Raw genomic sequence first — 8,164 nt, forward strand, 5'->3', positions numbered from 1 at the left:
GCTACTTCTTACAGGCTGCTATGACAAGCTTGCAAAAGGAAAAGGAGAGAAATCCTCTGCTTTCCAGATCGCCTACAACGCTTGTGTGCTTGCAACCAGCAAGCTGCAAGGTTTGTGCCTTCAATTTCTGTCTTGCAAAAGCCATAAACAAACCTTCCTTCCTCACTCCTCCCCAAAAGATTGGTAATACCCTATCCTAGCCTTCCTGTCATTGGTTTTTGCTACCGAGTCCAAGTGCTCCTTGGACAGTGGCAAAAACACCAGCGCATCAGTGCAATGACTGGATTTCCTCTCCCATGGGTTTCAAATCATGTCCAGAGCCCGAACAAATTAAAATATATTTCAGCTTGATCTCGTTTTTATCCCATTCCAATACTCCAAATGCATAGCAACTTTAAGCTCCTCATCGCCATCCCTCCACAGTTCAAGGAAATCCTTCAATCAAAGAACTTCATTTACAATCCAGCACAGTTTTTGCCCTCCCCTTTCCCAACAACAGCTAGGCATTTTGATGCAATCCCCATTAAATGCAATCTCCATTACAGGATTACGATTGCATCAATAAAATGCTCCATATGTTTTTCTTCTTTCGCCTCTCTCCCTCTCTCATAGGTATTATGTACTATGTCTGCAAACAATCACCAAATCAAACCGGATGGTTGAAGGCACTGGGGAAGGGGGTGCACATTCAAGAAAATGTTAAGTGAAACCTGAGCAAACTGTGCATCGCAGACTCAGTCTGTAGGAACCCCTCACGCCTGAACAGTACAAGTTAGCTCAGCGTTCTTGCAATAATGCAGATCATAAATGTAACACATTAAAAAGCTTTAAAATGTATCTTTTGCAATTACTCAGGAACTCCATGTACTCTTCACCAAAGGCGACTCACATTTTATTTAGCCAGTTCTAGCCTAATAATCCCAGTCTGGATGAACTGCTGGTAGTGTGCTGTGAGGGGGATGCCTGATGAAAAATACAAAATGCTAATCAACCCCCCCTTACCTTTAATTCCTTGCCTTCTCTGCAAAAGATGTCAATCTACATTGGCTCCTCAGTACATCAACAAAGCGTCTACAGTAACGAAGGATGCCCCATCGCATAGAAGTTAGACCAGTTTACACCAGCAAATCCTTGATCCAAAATACAAGCTGCTTCTTTCCATGCAGGCTAGAGCAAAAGATGTATTAACGATTTCCACAGAGGGAACACAATTGTGGAAGAAAAGGTAGCCTAACTTTTAGCTAAGTCTTGGTTTGGGTTTGGTTTTATGTTTTTTGCAGCTGTAAAAGGCAAATGTAATTCCACATTAAAAGAACCACATTAATATCAGTCCGCCACGCTGATGTCGGTAAAGCTAAGTTGTGCTGTGAGACTTTTAACTAAATCCCCGTCTGCAAGAGCAGTCCAGCAAATCTCTCCTTTTAAGGATAAAACAGAAGAGGAATGTTAGGTCTATTTGAGAGAAAGATGATAGAAGATCCTTGTCTGCCCCCTCTTTGGTATAGACTGGCAATTCTGCACAGGAGCTGTCCGGTCCGGATCGCCCCTGCAGGCGCAGAGGCTGTGGGTGCTGGAGAGAAGCAGCACCCGGAGAGCTCCGGGTGCTAAAGCATCAGATGGCTCAGCTCTGCTGCCGCCGTCTGAACTCCGCTTCCCAGTGCTGCCAGCAAGTCCTCCCCGGCTGACATCACTGCAAAGAAGGAGGGGCACAAATGGAAAATGCAAATCGGGGAGCTGAGAGGATTTTTTTTCTTCTTAAAGGTGCCCTCGCTCTTTCTGTCTCTGAATCCCCCGAAAGCAACAGCTGTGGCGCGGCCGCGTCTGCTCCCTGCCAAGGCTGCTCTCTGGGAGCAGAACCGCTCATCAGTCACCGGCTGGCTCCTCCCGTCCCCGAGACCCCCAATCCCGGGACCCAGTCCGACCCGGGAATAGGGGAGGTGAAAGACACAGGGCTTGCCTTGCTGCGCCCCCGTAGTCTCCCCCGGCCGCCACGTGCTCGGGGGCGCCGCTGAGCTCAGGGTAAGGAGTAGGTGACCAGCGGATTTCCCCCCCGGAGTGTCCCCCCGTCCCGTTCCGGGAACCTGCTCCCTCCAGCCGGCTTTGCACCTGAAGCGGAGTGCGGGCGGGTGTCATCGCCTGCTGCCTGGCTCCGACCTTACGCTCTACCGCTGGGCGCCTCACTAGGGTGACCAGATGCCCTGATTTTATGGGGACAGTCCCGATTTTTGGGTCTTTTTCTTATATAGGCTCCTATTACCCCCTCACCCCTGTCCTGATTTTTCACACTTGCTGTCTGGTCACCCTACGCCTCACTGCTTGCTCCCTATTGCCCCCCCACCTCCTCACTGCCCCCAAATCTTACTGTCCCCCACCTCCTCACTGTCCCCCCCCCCGACCTCCTCACTGCCCCCAAACCTTACTGTCCCCCGGCTCCTCACTGCCCCCCGGCTTCTCACTGTCCTCCCCACCACCTCACTGCCCCCAAACCTTACTGTCCCCCACCTCCTCACTGTCCCCCAGGCTCCTCACTGCTCCCAAACCTTACTGTCCCCCCGACCTTCTCACTTCCCCCCAAACCTTACTGTCCCCCACCTCCTCACTGTCCCCCCGACCTCCTCACTGCCCCCAAACCTTACTGTCCCCCGACCTCCTCACTGCCCCCAAACCTTACTGTCTCCCCACCTCCTCACTGCCCCCAAACCTTACTGCCCCCTGGGCTCCTTGCCCCCTCTCCCCCGGGCTCCCCACTGCGCCCAACCCCACTTCCTGGGCTCCTTATTGCCTCCCCCAGGGCTCTTAACTGCCCCTATGCCTTACTATCCCCCCCCCCCCCGGCTCTTTACTGCCCCCCTCCGGGCTCCCCACTGAGCCCAACCCTCCTTCCTGGGCTCTTTATTGCCTCGAACTCCCCCAGGGTTCCTGACTGCCTCCCCCCACCGCCCCCAACTCTTACTGCCCCCACCTCCCCAGGGCTCACTGCTGTCCCACCACGCCGCCCCCGCTCACTCCCGTCCTTCCCCCCCGAACACCAGTGAGGGGAAGGAGAGTAGCCCGCGCTACAGCCAGGGAGGCAGAGCGGCTCGGCGGTGCGACTGCCAGGGGAGCTCGGGTTAAACCGGAGCTGGCCCTCGGGAGGTGGGAGCTCCCCGGCCGCCGCCGCCGCTTTCCCGGGCGGCGCGGCTGGTTTGGTTCCCACCGCCGAGGGGCGCGGGGCGCTGATCCGGGCTCCAATCGAGCCAGGGAAGCGCCGCCTCCCCGGATCAGCGCCGAGGGGAGCTGGGCACTGGCCCCCAGGCTGCGCCTCGGCAGCATGGCTGACACCGCCCCGCCGGCGTCCTGCCCCGGGCTCCCCGCCTGGCCGAACGCAGCGCCGCGGACAGCCCGGAGACTAGCCTGCGGGCGGGCAGAGCCACCGCGCCGGGGGCAGGCAGCGCTGTCCCAGCGGCCCCTTTTTGCACATGGCGCCAACGAGGGCTCTAGGAATCGGCCGCGGCTTCCATGCAGAGCAGCCCACTTCCCCAGGGCCTGCAGTGGCCGCCCGTACACTCGGCTGCGGGAGGCGCGCTGCCTGCGTGTCCTGCACGTTCCACCGCAGAAGACCTGTGCATATATCACTACTATTGAGTGAAGGGCTTCTTCCCTCCTGCAGCAGCCTTCAGCGCTAACAAGAGCTGGTACGGCTCCGTAACTAACTGAATTAAACTTGGCTGCCTCTGCTCTTCAGCATCGCCGGAATGGGGTATAGGTTTAACCCATAATAGTTCACCTTTACAATTTGCCGGACTACCTCAGGGTTATGATCTCAAGTAGGACGGAGTGTGACAGCAGCGTGCACTCTCTGTCTGGCTTTTATATCAATGTGCAGCCTGATTTTGCTGTCGCACGAGTCAGGCGTTTGCTGCTGAAGTCAGTGGAGTTACATTGGGCTGCAAGATCAGAATCGGTCTTTAGTTCACAGAGCTGGGGGTTCTGTTCTCTTCACTTGCCCATCAGCCCTCACAAACTGGAGTTTCCCTTCTAAGAAAGAGGGGAGGATGGAATTCTTCCTGCTCCAATGTAGCAATTTACAGCATGTTATTCAAACCTTTATCCACATTTTTTAGAAATTGTAATGATTAATTAATCTGTCATATGGGACAAGTTTTGTCTTTTAAACTTCTTTTGTAATGGGTAATGGAGTAAAACTGTATAATATGAAGTGAAAGTCAAATCAAAACACTGTCACTTTGTCACTGTCCATAGTATCAGAGATTTAACAAAATAATCTCTATGTACAGTTAGCCATTTTGCTAGGGATTACTGAAAATGAACTATAGCTAATAGATCATATATAAAACATATAGTGTTTATTTTAATAATTTAAGTATCTTGAATCATTTGCTGGATTTTTCAAGATGCCTGAAGTGTACGATTATCACTGAACAAAGTAATTATTAATAAATACTTCAGTATTTTCTCTGAAGTTTGCTAACTGGGGGAGAAGATAGATTTAAACTCTTTAATGATTAACAATAAAAGATATTCCACTCAGTCCATAGTAGACAAGAAAAAATCAGCATGAAACGTAATTTATTTTAAAATGAACAAAACAAAAATCTATGTAAAAGCCTTTTGCTTTTCCTTTACTGTATAGCAAGATGGTTATAGTATTTCAGTGACAGCAAAATATAACCTTAACATTCCATTTAATTTATAAAACAATAAACAGGATAGAGTCACTGTTCTAAGGATGCCAAAAAATAGGGCATCTTGTTCAGACAGCAGATCACTTAATGAACTCTGCCCATTTTCACATTAAATCATTACATTTATATACATTTAGTAAGACTTTTAATATGCATCTGAGATAAGACTGTACAGTGATCAAGTTTACTACCTTATATTACAAATATGATTTGATCCCTTTTTCTGGGTTGAATCATGTGCTATTTTATTCACCTAAACTCATCAAATGTCAAGTGTTTTCATCATACATACCCACACTTTACAGGTGGAATGTTCCATAGCACCCCTTTTCCAGGCCAAACGTGGTACTGCAGGTGCTCCTTGCTTCAGTACACTGGTTGTGAGCTTGATATCAGTCTATACACAGCTCAATAAAAATAACAGACTTTGGAAGTCTGCATCCTTAAGCACATAAACAAAACTTCCAGTCGTATGCCTGTGTGCAGTGCTTGAGGACAAGGCTCCGGGCTATCACTGAGGAACTCCCCCTCTATTAGTCTCAACCTCCACTGCCCTGATAAGAAGCAGGTGAGTGGTTGTAACAGGCCTGCTGGCTCTTGCTTGGTTAGAATTTCCTCCTGGCCCTTCTAGGCCTCTTGAGGACTATCTTGCAGGTAACCCACTCTGAGCTGGTTTTCCTTGAGCAGGAAGTGCCACGGCATCAATGCCTCCAACGGGGCAAAAAAGGCCGGATAGACCCCATCACACATACCCTATCCCATGAATTGGGTGAAATAAGTTCAAATCACTTTTATGCATCTGGTGTCCACTGATTTTTATTCTTTTTGGGTGGGGGGGAGGGGAGTAGTGACACATACTGTACATGATATATAAGCAGTCAGTTAAGTAAAAAGTAAACACTAAGTTGAGACAGAGTCTACCTCCCAGTGGGAAAGTGCAAAGGGAGGATGGTGCATACAAGTCAATTATATGTTTTTAGCAATTTTTCTGAAGGATAAATCTGAAGGAAAACTAGTTTAAACAAAATAACAGAAAAAGGGCAAAAATCAAAGATAAAGAAGAAGAAAGGGAACAAGGTACAGATTTTTGATCCAGATAATGCTAGCAATACATATTAAGCCTGATTTTCAACCCAGTTTTATTCAGCTGTGACTGCAATGGTTCTTATACATTTACCAAGTTTCTGAACTTCATGTTTTAAAACAGGGACCCCGATATTAAATTTATGTATGCCAAAACCTAAGAGACTTATTGTATTGTTTATAAGAACAAAAACCAACCAACCAAGAGAAAACAACGCTTATTCATCCAGAATTTTTAGTTTCTTTCTGTTGAGCAGCTGCTATTACAAACTCAGTGATAAAGGAATTTGGGCACATCATTGATCCCATTGATTAGGTTCCCCCTCCCATTGCCTTAGGTAAGATTAAAATATAAAGAATATTGCATGGATCCATTCCTACAGTCCTTCAGCTTTACTCATGAAAATATAAATGGCAGAGGAAGGGAGTTTTTCCTGATTGAAGTCTGCAGAATATGGTCCTACAGTGAGATATAGAGGACCATACTATAGTTGGTCCTGTATGAGCACTTAAGGTAGAGGGATCCTTTCCCTATCCTTGTAGTCCTTGCATGCGCACACACAGAGAAAATCTAGTAGAAGGATGCTAAACATTTCAGAGAGGATGGTGAAAGAGCAGCTAATAGTCATGGCCCAACCCCACCTCCACACTGAGCTATTGTGAATGCATGCTGCACCATACGTTAAAGGATGGAATGATAGTTGCCATTGTGTATGTTCACAGCGATGTTGGCCTTCTTCAAGATGCAGGAACTGCTGGCAGGCATTTAGGGTGCAAAAGAGCCCTAAGTGTTTAAGGGACAGGATTTACTTCGTCGGCAATAACCAACAGTTGGGTTTGGAGTATATTTTTACTCCAACAACAAAACAAAAACAAAAAAATGTTTCAAGTAGTTCAATTAGGTAACTGACAACCATGTAATTACCTTTCACTTCATTTACAAAACCAAAGCACTAAAAGCAAGGAAATGAATAGTTAAAGACACCACAAATGTTGTGCTGTCCATGTAACACATGCATTATTCTTCTCAAGAAGAAATCTATTTCAGCATGTCAGAAGGTGGTATTGTTAGCCAAACTAAGGCCTCACCTGCAATTGGTTTTTTTAGTTAATGCATGTCTCATTGGACCTACAAAAACTATTCACACGTGTAAAGATGCAGGATCAGGACCAAAGTCTTTGCAGACCGTGTAGGACCAATCTCATCCCCATCTGGGGCTTGCATTTGTTAACATAGAAACTAGCAAAAAAAATAGCAAATTCCAACCCAAGACTTCTCACTCAGTCTTGTCCATTCCTAGTGTTTATGTTTTCTTTGTCCTAGATCCACAGCCCAGCCTATCTTGCTTGGATCCAGGATGAAGATAATAAGCGACATCTGCCACAGTGAGTCAGTAGGAATCTCTGGATTTTCCAGCAGGGTTTCAACATCTGGTAACTGGGTGGGTCAACAGAACTATCCTATCATGCTGCTACCCAGCAACTTTAACTGTGATCCAATATTGTAATGTAATTTTTATTATCTTGATTTCTGCATCCAAATGTTGTCTTTTAAAGGCTACTAGTAAGTGGGGAATATTAGTTAATATATTTTTCCATGGACAGTAGAATTTATTGCTGTCTCTTAATAATGTATGTAGTTTAATGGAAAGTGTCTAACGTTGTACCGTATGTAATAATTACATGTTATGTGGATGCTTGCATTTGAAGCAGATTGTGTGTCATGCACATGTATGTGTTATATTTCTTTTCCAGACTGGTTTGTATTGTGTTTATAGAGATTACTGCTAAAAGGTCAGCATTTACTGTGGGTAACAGTTAATGTTTAAATAAATGAGATGACGATGAATGTGGATAAAGGCATACAGGGAGATGGCAAAACTAAAAATGGCTGGAGACCAACACTTTTATTCCCCTACTGGCTTCAAAATTGTTGTGGAAATAATCTGATTGTCATGCTGTCTGGATTGGTTCACGACCATGAGTGCCAGCCTCAGGCCAAACTGTCACAAAGCAGGGCAGAGACTCCAAACTGGTTGTGTGTTCTATAATTAGATTTCTCCAACCCAGTAATGAGTGTGAACTCCTAAGGCACTGTTAACAACCTTACCACAATGTCACAGAAAGTCCCCTTGGGCAATCCAATCTATCTTGCCACCCAGGCAAGCTGGACTTAGTTATACCAAAGATCACAAAATATTCAGGTTGCTCCTAGTCCCAAGAGACCAGCCACTTACCCCAGGTCAAATTGTACCTTAGATCTCTGACCAAAAACAACACTTTGTAGCCAGTCCTGTAATAAACTGACTAAAGATGTATTAACTAGAAAAAAGAAATAAGAGAGTTATTACAAGATTAAAGCAAGCAAACTTATATCCCCAAAGAGTTACAGTATG

At 46.5% G+C, this 8,164-nt stretch overlaps 1 protein-coding gene across 7 annotated transcripts in view; it reads right to left on the reverse strand.

Annotated features, from left to right (window-relative positions):
* PCDH11X (protocadherin 11 X-linked) overlaps positions 1-2,263 on the reverse strand; it is a 1,048,566-nt gene extending 1,046,303 nt beyond the window's left edge. The window contains exon 1 of one of the 7 annotated variants that reach the window (XM_005288308.5): positions 1,003-2,262. The gene's annotated coding sequence lies outside the window, so the exon portion shown is untranslated. Of the gene's footprint in view, positions 1-1,002 lie in introns of all 7 variants that reach the window. The other 6 variants (XM_065556488.1, XM_042853322.2, XM_005288309.5 and 3 more) reach the window with 6 other exon arrangements.
* Positions 2,264-8,164: the final 5,901 nt, after the last annotated feature.

This window comes from Chrysemys picta, chromosome 9 (genome assembly GCF_011386835.1).
Source record: "Chrysemys picta bellii isolate R12L10 chromosome 9, ASM1138683v2, whole genome shotgun sequence".
NCBI classification, from domain to species: domain Eukaryota; kingdom Metazoa; phylum Chordata; order Testudines; family Emydidae; genus Chrysemys; species Chrysemys picta.